This window comes from Athene noctua, chromosome 16 (assembly GCF_965140245.1).
Source record: "Athene noctua chromosome 16, bAthNoc1.hap1.1, whole genome shotgun sequence".
In the NCBI taxonomy this organism is placed as follows: domain Eukaryota; kingdom Metazoa; phylum Chordata; class Aves; order Strigiformes; family Strigidae; genus Athene; species Athene noctua.
Window position 1 is genome coordinate 11,993,752 of NC_134052.1, and position 14,205 is coordinate 12,007,956.

The 14,205-nt window shown below is 38.4% G+C and overlaps 1 protein-coding gene across 3 annotated transcripts in view; it reads left to right on the top strand.

Moving 5' to 3' along the window:
- Positions 1-14,205, top strand: part of GNAS (GNAS complex locus) — a 163,179-nt gene that overhangs the window by 122,504 nt on the left and 26,470 nt on the right. The window lies entirely within an intron of this gene.

The window sequence follows — 14,205 nt, forward strand, 5'->3', positions numbered from 1 at the left end:
TAAAATTTGTAAGATTTTTTTGTTTGTTTGTTTAGGTAGACTTAAATCAACAATTAGCTCTGTTTGAAAAGAAACCAAAGAGATAATTTTACTATGAGTTGCACAGCTGCAGGTCTTTAGGAGCATCTTTGAAGTTTTGCCATTATTTCTTGTGTGAATTTGTTTGATGTGTAGCAATGTCTTTTGCATTAGGTGACTAACGTTTGATCATTTGGCATTGATCTTTTTGCAAGTTCAGTTGCAGCCAACCAAAAAATACTACAAGATTGTCACTTTCTATCAACTCTGCAGTAAATTTTGTCTTTCTAGTGTAAAAGCTGATAGAAACGGGAAAAAACTAGTTTTGTTTCTGATTAGTGTTTGTTAATAGTCAACTTCTATGATGGGAAGAAGTAGATATTGTTAAGTACTAAGGGGGTTTGTGTTGCCCTTTTTTGGAAAGCTAAAGAAAGGAGAAGAAAGCAAAAATTGTTATCATCCCTGATTGCTGGACATTGACTTTTTCATGGGTCAGCAAGGGGGATGGCCTTCATGATGGTTTTACTGTCCTGCTCCATCTAGTGGAACACTTAATTCTACATCATGGGCTGTTGAGCCAAAAATAAACCTTGTACATTGCTGACAAATTTCAGATTTTTTTTTCCTAAGATACCATTGCTGTCTCCTTCTAAAAATATTTCATTATTCTAATATTTATTCTGTTTGATAGTAAAGTATATGACATTATTTTCTTTCAGAAGCAGCTTTCTAATTGCTACTTTTGGTAGTTCTTGTCCTTTTTGGCTTTTTTGATCGTGTAGTGGCATTGGTTTGTAATAACAGGATATGCAAAGTAATGGCAAAATGTTTGCTTGTAGTTTAATGTCACTTTGAAATTCTGAACCTGTTTTTATCATACTGAATTTTCAAGGGACCTGACAGAAATTACTTCTTGTAAAGTCTGCCATGGTTGATACCTTGAAATTAACCTGGTGAACATACTCTTAAAAAAAAGTGTAGCAATGGTAAAATATAAAATGTAGATGAGATTTATCATGTGAAGACTGTTTTAATTTGAATGTGCAAGCTACTGTCATTAGAGGTAATAGAAGTTAAAAGAGAAAGTTGAGCAAATAGTGTTAGAGTTGTCAGTTCTTTCATAGGCTCAGAGAGGAGTCTTGGGTTCTGAACACTTTCCCCTTTTGAAGTCCCTGTTTAAAACAAGAAAGGCATACTTAAAATGGAAGACAGAAAAGTGGCTTTTCTCTTTGAAGATCAATCCAGCTTCCAAAAATCCCTTCTTGCTCTTAAAATTTGAATAAATTCTTAAATATTAATGGATTCTTTGTTCAGTGAATTACTTAAAAATTCTAAGCAATGTTTCTTCTTCACAAAAATTAACTTTTAATAGTTGTTTGTAAAATTTTTTTATTTTTTTAAAAGTGCCATTTTTTGAAGTGTGAATTGCTTAGTGTAAAGTTTGTCTTGGTATGGGCTCATTTAACATTCTGCATTTTTTAAAAAGCAGGTTTTTTCACTCTTGGAAGTGACACGGTTATATATAGGAAACTTTGCAAGGAGATTCTGCCGAATGTTTAAAAATCAATTTTGTCTGTTTTTTAACAAGGAACAGTGAGGAGTGTGTATCTTACAGGGCTTTGGCTTTCAGAAATATTAATATCAAAATGAAATTAATTTCTCTTTCTGCCAAACCTCCGTGAAATGTATGCAGAGCTTCTTCAGGGATCTTGAAGCATTTAAGAGGCTGGTCTGCATCGCCTGTCCTCAGGGAGTGGGCACATTGCAGGGCTTGTGGTCTGCTTGTGTGGCAGCACCTGGCATCCCGCCCGCTGTCTTCTGGGAACTAGCACAACTCCTTTCCCTCCTCTTATTTCCATCTTTTGTTAGTGGTGTGATGGTGGCAGTGAGGTACTGGGAAGGCCATGAGGACTTACCTAGTTCCCTTCAGTTTCAACATTGCCACTTTCAGAATTCTGCTTTTTGTGGGCAAAACCTGGTTCTCCGTTCAGGCAGCTTAGCTACAAAAGGTCTTTCCAGAGTTAAGGACTGTATGGCGTAGCTGCAGAATGCTGGAGCATCTTGAAAGGAAAGATGTTGGGGAGTTGGAATTTGTGCTGAGGAAAGAAGGGAAATAGCCACTTTTTGTTAATTGGCCTTTCTCAGGAAAGTGGGAATGAATACAATTCTTGACGTAACGTGTGGTGTCTACCTAACTTGAATGTAGGTGTTTGGCATCTGGAAACAGTATTTTTCACCTGTTCCTGAGCAGGAATTTTAAATACTATTTTGTGCTGACTTGCTGCAATTTTTCAGTGTCTTCCTTTAAGAAGTTAACAATAATACGCATTATTATCATTGCTCCACCAAGTTCCTGGTTGCATTGGCTCAGGAAAGACGACTTCACCAAAAGCCGTAGCTACCATCCTGTCTTTCCATTCAACTGCACTTACGATCTTTGGAGGTGCGAAGCTGGGAGGTCCGGCGGGTAACCTCATCTGCTGGAGAGCCCTCTGGTATCCCACCCTTTATCCTTGAGCTCACTGGCTAAATGAAAATGTCACTTCAGAGGAACCCTCTTCATTTTGAAAGAGTAGCTGCCTCTGCTCATCATGAGCTTTACTGTACTTCCTGCCGAGGCATATTTTACAGTCTTGAGAGGCAGAGAAAGGAAAGGAGGCTGTTTCCCTTTTCTCATCTGGACTAAGTAATTAGTTTCAATTCTGCTTTTAGAACAACATGGTCTGTGAGGTTGGCACCAGTTTCTCTCTGAGAGGAATGTATTTTAGCTGTGAGGAGGGAGCATTATCTATGAGGAGAGCAGATTTCATTGTGCTTGCATCTTGTGGAGATGTATACAGAAGAGAATGAATGTTTGTACTGAAGCTGCCATGTGATACCGCCCTGGGCTAGTGACAAACAGAAGAATGCAGAAATGTCTAGAATATAGAAAACCCCAAAAAGTGATAAATAAATTATTTACTGTCCTTCATATTTATTCCCTGAAGGCACATGATTGCATTTTATTTAGAATGTATTACTTAACAGTAAGAATATAGGAGCCATTTCCACTGTAATGTGCCAAGACCTGTTTGTGAAATACATGCCTTCTGTCAAATATAAACAAACATGATCTCTCTGAAGTGCTGTTGTTGTTAATACTTCTACCTCGGTTTTCATTTGAGCTCTGTTCCTAAAGCCTCACAAATACAGAGCAGAGTAGTCAGAGTAAGGATCTCTCCCATAGAAACGTGCTGTTTGGCAAGAGGGCACGAAGGATGCCACCACCGTCCTGTAAGGTCTGAGCCAAAGCCTGTGGATGTCCTGAAGAAAATCGGTTTAATGTCAGTAGCTGGTAGATTAGCTGTGTAGCAAAGCAAAAACAAAGCATGGGTACACAAGCCTCCTAGTGCTTTTTCTCGACTTGCTAATATTAGGCTGTGCCCAGATACTTGAATTTTTACTTTAGTTAGCCTTGGCTTAGTTAGGCTTTTGGCCACCAGTGTGATTCTGTGCTTTGTTTCATGCTATGCTTTCTCTGCGTATCTCCTAGCTGGCGCTTCCTGGTTTTGACTGGGATGGAAAAGGAAATAATGTGAGAGACAGTCTTTGCAGCCCATTTCACACCCTCCGATATCAGGAAGGACTGGAAGTAGCATGAGGGAGCCCATTCTCACGCTATTTCCTGCCGCCGGCCGTGCCGGCTTTTCTCCTGCTGCCTGCCATTTCAGGGAAGGAGAAAGCATGGGGAGGTGGCTGGGCTAGGTGCAGAGTCATGTTTCTTGAACTTCAGCACCAGCAGAGCCACTCCGATACCTTGAAACTATGCCAGGCTGTTCCAGAAGAGTTTTATGAGAAGTATTTTTTAAGATGTTTGTTTTTAAAATACTTATCAAAGAAAGGGGGGAGGGCAGCTATTAACCGACTGCTGTGCTGGGCTGCTAAAGGATCAGCAGATGTGGACGCAATGTTTTTTTAATTTCTAATTTGGTATGGGTTGTAAATTCTTTATATTTTTATTAAGATTTATGGTGTGTTTTATTTCTGGATTTGCTGACTTGTAGAGAGCAATTAAGAGCCCTGATCTGAGCACTTAATGATTTTTGTCCATGTTGATTTCACTTCATGACAAAGTTCCCTTCATGGAACACGCAGTAAAGCATGTTTGCTGAAAGTCTCACCTTTTTAAATAGTGACTGATTTATCAGTGGTACTACTGTTAGTCTAGTTTCTTATTTATTACTACTTTTTACTTTCTTTCCACTCAATGCGATTTTGGCAGAGTAGTTGCTCTTGTCTCCTCCAGCTCTGCAAGCTATGTCTGCGTACTCACATTCAACAGGACAGGAATTTCCCTGGCCTATATTCCTGGCATACATGAGCTTCTTACGGACATTAACAATTACATTGTTAAACATTCCTGTGAGGAAGAATAATATTCATGTCCCCTTTCACTGATCTAAAACCGATGAGCTTGCCTACTGCTGTGTGTATTCTTTGGCAAGCCAAGGAATAGACCCAGATCATCTACCTTCTAATCCTTAGTCTTGATTGTAAAACCCACCTTATTTTGTTCCAGAGCACTTAGAGATAAATGAATTAGGGTCTTCTCCCTATTTTTCTTCAGTCTGAGGGAATAAAGGATCATGTTTAAACAACGTTAAATTTAGATTTAAAAAAAATACAGCGTAGGTTGTATTTTCTTTGCAATCCAAGGGGGTATTAGGTGCAGAAATGGGTTGCTGTAGATGATGGAAAGCACAGTGCCTCCTGGTTTTGCATGACTTCAGTGAAGACACTACCAACAAAACGAGCCCAAATATATAAGTAAGTGAATTATACTTAACTATTGCATATGTCTGCCCTTTCTTGCTGACTGTCAATAGCAGGGATGTGCCTGCTGGCAAGTGCTGTGAAAACCAGATTACCTAAATTTAGCCAATAAATGGATTATGAATCTAACACATGTTCCAACTGTTGTCACAGCTAATCATAAATTTGTAATTTCAGGCTTACTCAACCCCAGATAAACTTCTTTGCTTCAAAATAAATCGTATCCCAGTATGAAGCAAGACAAAACAAAAGGTGTCCTAGAATAGCTTGCTTGAGTCTTACAAATTAGGAACACCAATAAGTGAAAATACTAAAGGTGATGAGCCATGATGGCAGAAAGACCTTTAGAAGTCCAAAATGTGAATAATTTAAGAAGTCACACCACAGACTTTTGAGGTGTGTGCAATGTCCACTGCATCATTCTGAATTACTGTGTGAGGATTTAACTGTTTGCTCCAGGAATCTGATTTCTGCCTGCACTTTCACTCAGTCTGCTACTTAGAACCCCCCCACACCCATTGCCTTCATTCATTTGCCGCTTTTAATTCTCCTTTGTTCCACACATCTGTTAATGTGTCAGTTCCTTTCTGGCCTTTGGGCTGCAGATGCAACTTCCTTTTGTACCTAGTTGTAAATATTAGGGATTTGCCTCCAGCTAGAGGCAGGGCTGACCTGATCTGAAGACCATGAAAAAACTGTGCAGGAACTTCTTCCCCAATTTTTTGACGCAGTCCTGCATCCAAATATTCACACTTTGCCTTTTAGTTTTAAGTGTATCACTTGCTAATGCCTGCAAGAGTTAAGGCTAAACCCCGGTGCTGGTCTAGCCGAATGCCTGATTTAATGGAAGTGAATGTTCATTTCTCAGTGTGTTACATTTGCTTTCACGTGCAAATGGAGCTTTTGCTCATACAACAGCTATTTCTTTGTTTCGGTAACAAATTCACATACAGAAAATCTGCTCCTTAGGCACGTGCTTGCCCAAGAGTATTTTTGAAACTTTGGTGTGAATGTTAACATTTTATTTAAATAAAATTTGTCCGTGAAATAATAAATTTCCCCGGTGATCATAAGTAGACATTCACATGATTTGTTCAGCAGATTGCTGTTTTCCTCTGACAGATAAGTTTCATTTTGAATGGCAAAAGCACATCAAGACAGTGTCATGAAGGCAGGACTATATAACAAGCATATTGACATTTTAGTTAGCTGGTGAAGAATATTGCATTGAGTCCAGCTGGTAGTATCTGGTAATAGCTCAGGATGTATCTCTTAGCTGATATTTTACTTTAATAGTCTGCTTTAAAACCAAAGTTGATGTGATCAAAAAATGTAAATGTTTTAGTAGCTACTACTGTATAAACCTGAGAATGATACAGCTTCATAAGGTAGTGCTGTACTAAAAGTGTTTGGCTATAGTTCAGAATTCTGCAAAGTTGTTCTCTAGCCCAATTTCTTGATGGTTTGCCTTCACCCATAAAGTTAACACAGAGTCAAAAACAATTCACTGAAGAGAATAATAGATTCCTTGTTACTGGTGGTTAAAATGGCAAACTGTGTTGTTTGACAAAGAGTACTATACCTGCATCACCAAATGATTTTAATAATTGAATAATAGAGATAAATAACAAAATGTGCATAAATCCTGAGATTTCTATTTCAGAAAGAGAAAATAAAATAATCTTGAACTTTTTAAAACCAAATGTCAAATGCCTGTTTTTGTAATTGCTTTCAAGTCTGTTTTGTTCACTAGTATCTGGACTTCTTAGTCAACATAGTTCTGATACCTGTCCATGCTTCTGCTTTGTTTTTTGTGGCACTGTTCTCTGCAAACATACAAATACAAATGCAGAGGAATTTTTTTGTGAGTGAAGGGAAAATTGAAATGCAATAAAACAGGAGATGGAATATGAACCAAAACCTTCTGTTAATTAAACTTCTAATTTCTGCATTTTAATGGCAACAGGTTTCCAATTCCTTCCCATTGTTTCTTTCCCTGTCCTCAAAGTTTTTGTTGTAGCATTAATTAATAGTGTGAGAGAAGATGCTAGAAATATATGAAAAAACATCTTCTGTCCACTGAGACTTTTGGAAGAGGTGCTGTGAATGTCCCATTGGTCTCCTGCTCTGTTGATAAGTACAAGTTCATAATAGAATGAGAGTTAGTGAACTACACTGTCAGGGTGCTAGTTCTGCACATAATTGTGTGATATGTATACACGTGTATACCTAAAGCTATACTTATCTGGAGCTAGTTTTGCAAAACATTTAGAGTTTGAAAAGTAGTGTTTCAAACTTGCAATCAAGATGTGTAAGGCTGAGTTTTTTGTGGATTGTTTTGGTTGATCATTTGTTAAGTTTTGAGATTTCATAAATCATTTTCCTTGTAATTAAAATGACCTATATTTTTAAACAATTATATATATAAAAAATAACAGTAAATGAGTTTTCATGTGAGCATTCAAAACCCTCGCTCAATGCACAATACATTTTGAGCGATTAATCAGTGTTGTTATAGACCTGACACAAAATAATTTACTAAAGGCATGAGTATGTTGCATTGTTACACAAAATCATTAAATGAGCTACTAACAGCATTACTGCACAATTTTGGTTTTGTTTCATGATTTTAAAGATTAGGAAAAATTCAATAGCCTGGGTTCATCCTTATAGGAACTCTCTTAAAGGAGACGGAGTTTCTCCTAACACAAGTTAATTCATTAACAACAGGTTTCACAAATATTACTGATTGCATAGATTCCTTGGTGTTCTGCCAAGCAGTCTTTCATCCTTTAAGCGATGCCACGCATTCCTGGAGTGAGGGGATCTCACTATTGTAGTAAACACCGTATTGGCCTGCTAGGACAAAGCTGATAAACACACAGTTGCTGCATTTACTGCAAGACAGGGCCAACATTTGACAAGGTTTGACATGTTCAGAAAGTCAGACAACTGGCAGAGCTACACAACTGCTGAGAGCTCAATATTCTTTGGCTTGCCTTCCCTGTACATGGATCTTGTAGATGGTATTGCCCTTTTTTCTGTATTTTGTTTTTATTTTCACTAGGCACAGAATAAACTTTTTTTATGGTAGGGCCAGTGCAAAAAATTCACCCTGAAAGTAACTCACCTGCAGATGGAACTTCTCCTGTAATCTCAGTTCTCAAAAAAAAAAAACCAAAACACCTATGTTGAATAAATTTAAAACCAGTAAAATAATATATTATTGTGTACACAGTAATCCTTAAGTCCTCTGCTTTTGTGAAGACAGGTAGTGCTCAGTCTGTGTGATACAATGAGTTAGTTAGGATGAGAACTTAAAATAAGAGTTGTGTTTATCTAAACTCTAAATTTGTTACGCACTTAGGTTGTAGACTTTTGTATTTATTGAAGTTTTACCCATTAATTTAAAAAATGTGCTCAGTTTTACCGTCAAATTCTCATAAGTTTATTAAAAAACAGAGAAAACAACATCTTGAATTGTTAGTATTGGACTTAGTGGTAGAGCAGATTACCATAGTGGTGTAAAAAACATTGCTGTCAAGTGTTGAGAATCAGTCAAAGCAACTGTTAAAACTTGTATTAGTTCCTGAGAATTCATTTTCTCTCATCCTTTCCTCCCATGCTTTCACAACCTCTCTTTGTGCAAACCGAAAAAGCCCTGAATGAGGTTTGTTCTGACCTGTGATTCGAACAAACAGTTTGGTATGATACAGAAACAAGCAGAATAAAAGACTTCCATATGGGCTGGAGCAGCCTTCACTAGGAATCCCTTCCGCAGGAGGAAGATCTGCAGGTGCAAAATACAGGGCAAGCTATAAATAAATGCTTGAGGAAACGAGAGAGTGCGGTGTTGATTGCATCATTTTTGCATTACCTATGTATCAGCCAGACGGGTGTTCCCTGGGTGGCTTTGGCGGTGGGAGTGCTGGGAGAGCGGGTGTGGGGTGCAGTGCTGGACTGGCTGTGGGGTGCTTGTGAGGGGGGGACCCTCTGGGCCTGACTGCTGCTGTGAAAGCCTCAGTAAATGCTGCTCCAGCAGGAAATGGCTCGCTGAAATGGTGTGCTTCTCCGGGCGCTCTGACAGTGGCAAACGTGGAGCAGGTGTGACCAGTATTTTTAGGGTTTTGCAGATTACTCGCCTTGGTGGGTGAGTAGCTGCTGGAACTTTTTTGCCTGACCTTGGGATCTGATGTTCACAGTCAGCAAGCACACAACAGCTTTTGGAGCATGGGTTGTTGGTGGTTGTTTTGTTTTTTGGGTTATTTTATGAGAGTTCTTACCACTCATGCTGTATTGATGCAGAAAAGGAGCATTTCAAGATTAGAAGCCAACAGTTAGGAGAATACTTTTATCAAACTAAAACCTGAAAAGATATTATAAAACCTCATTAAATACTTGCTTTAAAAAAAGGAATGAAAAGTTAACAGTGTTCCAAAAGATAGGAGGCAACAGAAAATTTCTGATACAAGGATGAAATGAGGCCAGAACATTTGCTGGTGCAGTGTGAAAGCACCAGGTTCGATTCCCAATTATTCACTGGGCTGAAACACTGCAAATACATCACTGCCAGTCCCAGGGAGAGGGAGCACTCAGTGTTGTTGACTTGCACGTTCTCTCCCTCCTTTTCCTTCTCTGTGAATTCCACTGTTTGATGATACACCAAAGCCTTTCCTTCACTGGGGACTTTAATTTTTTTTTTTTTCTCTGGGTGCTTGCCTGCATTCACAGGTATTGCTGAATTTATTATTTTTGAAAGACCCCTGACAAAGATGTCTGTGGTACATTTGGGATAAATTTACCAGCAGGCTCAAAAGTTTGAGACCATGTGCTTGCATGCAGAGAACAGGGTCATAAAATCCTTACTTCAGGAGGGGCAGGTTGAAAATTAAAAAATAGATTAAGCTCATACTACATGAGCAGGTTTATCATACTGAAGCTGAACTGAAGTATTTTTAAAGTATTTTTGTAGTATGTGACTTAAGTCCTAAATAGACTGAAAGAAACTGCTAGCTGATTTTGTGTGATTAAGAATGATTTGTAGGCAGGATGTCATTGGTAGGTTTTATGATTTGAAATGCCATTTTTGAACTGATTACTCTGTAGTATAATATACGTTGGTTTTGTAGCTGAAACGTGTTAAAATCACATTAAATATAATTCTGTGTTAACTGTATTTGTATCGTGGTACACTAATTAAGTCTCCAAGAAGGATATCCACCAATAAAGCTAAATTGTTGCATATTAATTATGCAAGTGAGGGGTTTCAGTGTCTGGATGGTAGTTTACATTTGAAACGTGTTGGCTGCCCAGTAAATTTTCTGTGAAGGCTGTGAGGTGCCTTCCGTACTCTGCAAGGTTCCCCTTCCCCCAAAGGGCTTATGTAAACTGTGAGTAAAAGCTAGTGAAGGGCTATTTTTAGCAAGGCTGTTGCATCTGGGGGAGGGAAAGAGCCTTGGGTCTTGGAGGAGGGTCTGCAGAGGAGTGTGGTGCTGGTGGGAGCCGCATTCAGCTGGGTTCAGGTGGCCAGGTAGTGCTGTATATGATCTTTGCCGAGAGATAGGTGTTTTTACAATTGGAAAACAAACAAACCAACCAAATTAAACCCCCCCCCCCACACACACCCCTTCTGAAACCTAAGTAATTTTTGTAAATAAATTAAAATAGGAATAGACATATAAAATACCTGTGAATTTTCTTAATTTGCCATTTTTGTTCTCATATTACCAATGTTGGTAATACTTGCAGAGTTGTTGAAGATCATGTCTGGAACACACTGTCCACCACATTTGCTATTAAGACATCTCAGTTGAATTTTAATTACTCATTTATGACGTTATAAAACCATGGGCAGTGTGGAAAAGTGAGGCATCTTGAAGCTTCATGTCTGGCAAGTAAATCTTTATATGTAGCTTCGTAAAGAGTGTGGCTGTTGTCTGGATAATCTTTCATCAGATTGAGTCTCAGTAGTGAACCAATCTTGCTTGAGTCTGCTGATTGTTATTTTATTTTGGTCTTTTCATTAGCTCTGCCTGTCCATATGTGTGCCATGAAGAACAGATTTTGCAATTAAGGTGTGCGATCTCTTCTCTTGGTTCAGCCTGAATGGCTTCTTTTCACCATTTCTGCTGGAGGACTTGCTGTTTACCTCTGTTCTGTTGGGCTAAACCCCTTTAGGATCCACACATTTTGTTATCAAAGGCCAGACTTGGGAGAAATTTTGTTTCCCCATTTGTAAATCGATGTTGTGGTGTGTCTGTTCTTCAGGAAAAATATAAAAGCTGGCATTTGCAGAACCATTGGATAATTTTGGATAGTGTGAGGTTTTAAATGAAATCAGATGAGTGAAGGATGTTATTGTTGAATCTTCATGGTACGAATGCCAGGAAGTATTGCAATGTCATCAAGAATCTTGACACAATTAAGTAAGTGGATTTGTAGAAGGGGTGAAAGGATGGATTTAGAGATCTCCTGTTTTATTGGCATAAATTATATATTTCCCAAATGGGCATTCCAGATTCTAGGATCCTGCTGTGCAACATTAAAATTTAGATATTAGTATGTTATCTGTGTATTTTCAATGCTAACTCTAATTCTCTACTGCTGTTGTTCAAAGTTTGTATCAAAAATGAGGCATATAGTATGTATGAAGTGTGGAATAGTCTTACGTGAGGTTACAAGTATAACATACTCATTATTGTCACTGTGTTATCAAGGGAACTGGTAATTGTCTAGTTTTAAAGAGCTATTTGGCAAAGAACATGTCAGATTATAACTAATTTTATTGTGATTTATGTGGCTTGTTCAGTAAATTTGCAAATATCGATATACTCCATGTTGTGAATTCCTCTGTGCTCTTTCAGAGCTCTTTGCGAGGTGAGATCCTTGACCCTTCACCATTGCCTCTGGAGTACTTCACTGTCCACCTCTCCTCCACGGAGCTGAACTACTCCAAGATCCAAGCAGTTTGTTACCATTTATCATTTTCACCAGCTATCTTCAGACATTACGAGTTCTGTTTCTGTTCTCCTCTCCACCCTCTCTTCGCACGGGCAGATTGTGAATTGTGCAGCTGCATGGAGACGATCCCTGCTCATAAGCAGGGTGTTTGGGGAACGAGCAGGGAAAAACAGGGCAAGTCAGGACTGGACAGGTCAAAGCCGAACTGCTTTCATTAAACTAAAAAAAAAAATCCCAACCAAACTTTGAGCCTGGCCCTCAACCAATTTTTAGGATCAGAAAGGTGTTGAGCCATTTCCCAGTTTCAATCTGATTGGAGCCAAGCCTTAGCAGACGCTTGGGAAGCTGTAGCTCCACTGCTGCTTAATTGCTTCTTGTTTTGAAAGACAATTCGGAATTTTATTTAAAAATAGTAACTTTAGTGTTCAGTCCATTAAGTTTGTCACCAAGATAATTTTATTAGACTCCCAGCTGTTTTCTTATTGGAATTGTGAACTAAAAATAGGTAGGATTTCTGCCGTTCTGTGCAGAGGCTAGTACCTCCATTTCAGCTATGACTTTCCCTAATGATGTGAAGTGTGTTTGTTTCCTTCAGAGCTTTCTTCTGGGCTGTATTTAAGAAGGTCCTGCTAATTATGCCAAAATCGTGCGCTGTGGTTTTTCTGATAAAGTCACATGGCTGTAAAGAATATGAAACTGATTTCCCTCAAGACAAGTCTTACAAATGAACGATTAGTGCCGCACCCAGTACATTTTTTTTTCAGCAGTCTGTAAGAGATGTTTGTAGTAATTCAACTAACACCTTTTAAAAACAAACAAACACTAATGAATAGAGGTTTGTTACTATTATTATGAGGGGTGCGATTTACCCTCTCAGTTTTGTTCTCATGAGCAGTCCCTTTGTTGTACATAACTGAAATCACGGTATAGATTGTGAGATAGTGACAATTACCATGTTTATATTGTATGAAACATGGTGGGTTTTTTAAAACAAAACTCTCTAATTACCAGAATATGTACAAGCATATGCTGCTTTTATACATACATGGATTACAGGGTGAATCAGGTTGTAGTATCCATGTTTTAAATAGTGTATCTTTTAAATTCTGAACAGTTCCGTATTTATTTCTAACATCCATACCACGAAGCATCATAATGGATTAACACTGGACATGCAGAAAACTGAAACAGATTTTTACTCTACAAAGTTAGATCCATACATGTTTATGTAAATGTATGGCAGTTTCCCTGCATACTTAGAAATCTAATAAATTGGAAAAGTTGCATTTTTCAGTTGTGATGTCAGTTGAAATTTTTTTTTCTTCCTTGGGATACCTTTTGACTGTAACTCTACTAAATATCTGCAGCTTACACTGATAAAAATGAATGTAGGTAACAGGAGGAAGTTCTTCTGCAGAGTGTGTGTCTTGAGTGGCTGGTTTTTTTCCTTTTTAAAGGCTTGGTGTTCAGAGCCACAATCAAGAAAGTCAGTGACCCAAATGTAAATTATGTAGGCCTTTTTTTCTTTCCCATTCTATTGTCTTTAAGCAAAGAAAGAGAAAATCATGAGATGTGTTGATAAAACACAGGTCTTTCAAATGGAAGTGGGTTCATTCAAAGGAGGGAGTTTTTCTTTTTTAATTCAAACGAAGGATGCGCTTATCTGCAGAAGTACTCCAATGATGTTCCCTTAAAAACCTGTATTTAGATGCAGTGTACAGTTCTGGCACGGTTTATTAGTGTCTCAGATCTTTTTTTAATTTTCTCATCTGCTTGTTGGCAGCCTGTTCTTGGACTTCCTGTGCATGTGCATTTATACAAAGAAGATAACTGTAGTTTTACATGCTGAAGCTATAGGATCTATATGTGGGTGGGATGGGGTGAGGGAGAAGTGCCATATTGAGAGCTCTGCACCTGTCACTAGTTTAGAGCATCACAATCAATACGGGGCAACTAGTATTTTCAAGATGCTGCAAAAGTGTCTTAGGCTGGAAAATGTAGAAGAAAACAGAGAACAGCTATATTTAGTAGTCACATATTGTTAACTTCTGTGTAATATATCAGTTGCTGTGCTGAGGCACCCTTTTTTGTGGTGAATCTTGTAGTTTGCTGCTGAGTAGAGGAAGTGGAGTGAAAATACTGTAGTGTGGTAAAAGCTGTGTTTCACATATGGTTATAATGTTTATAGACTGTGTATGTATAAGCACCTGATATGGTGTAAGTAATGTAAGAACACACCTCCTTTTCACCAGAACCATTGAGCTTTCTCTCCAGACTTTCTCCCTATCTGACCCAGCTGATCTGAGTCTCTTCCACCTTGCAGTCTTTGCTGCTGTTCTTAGTGTAAACTATGATCCGGAAGCTCTAATTATAGCGATGCAGAACAAATGGAAATCCTGGAATTGTATTCAGCAC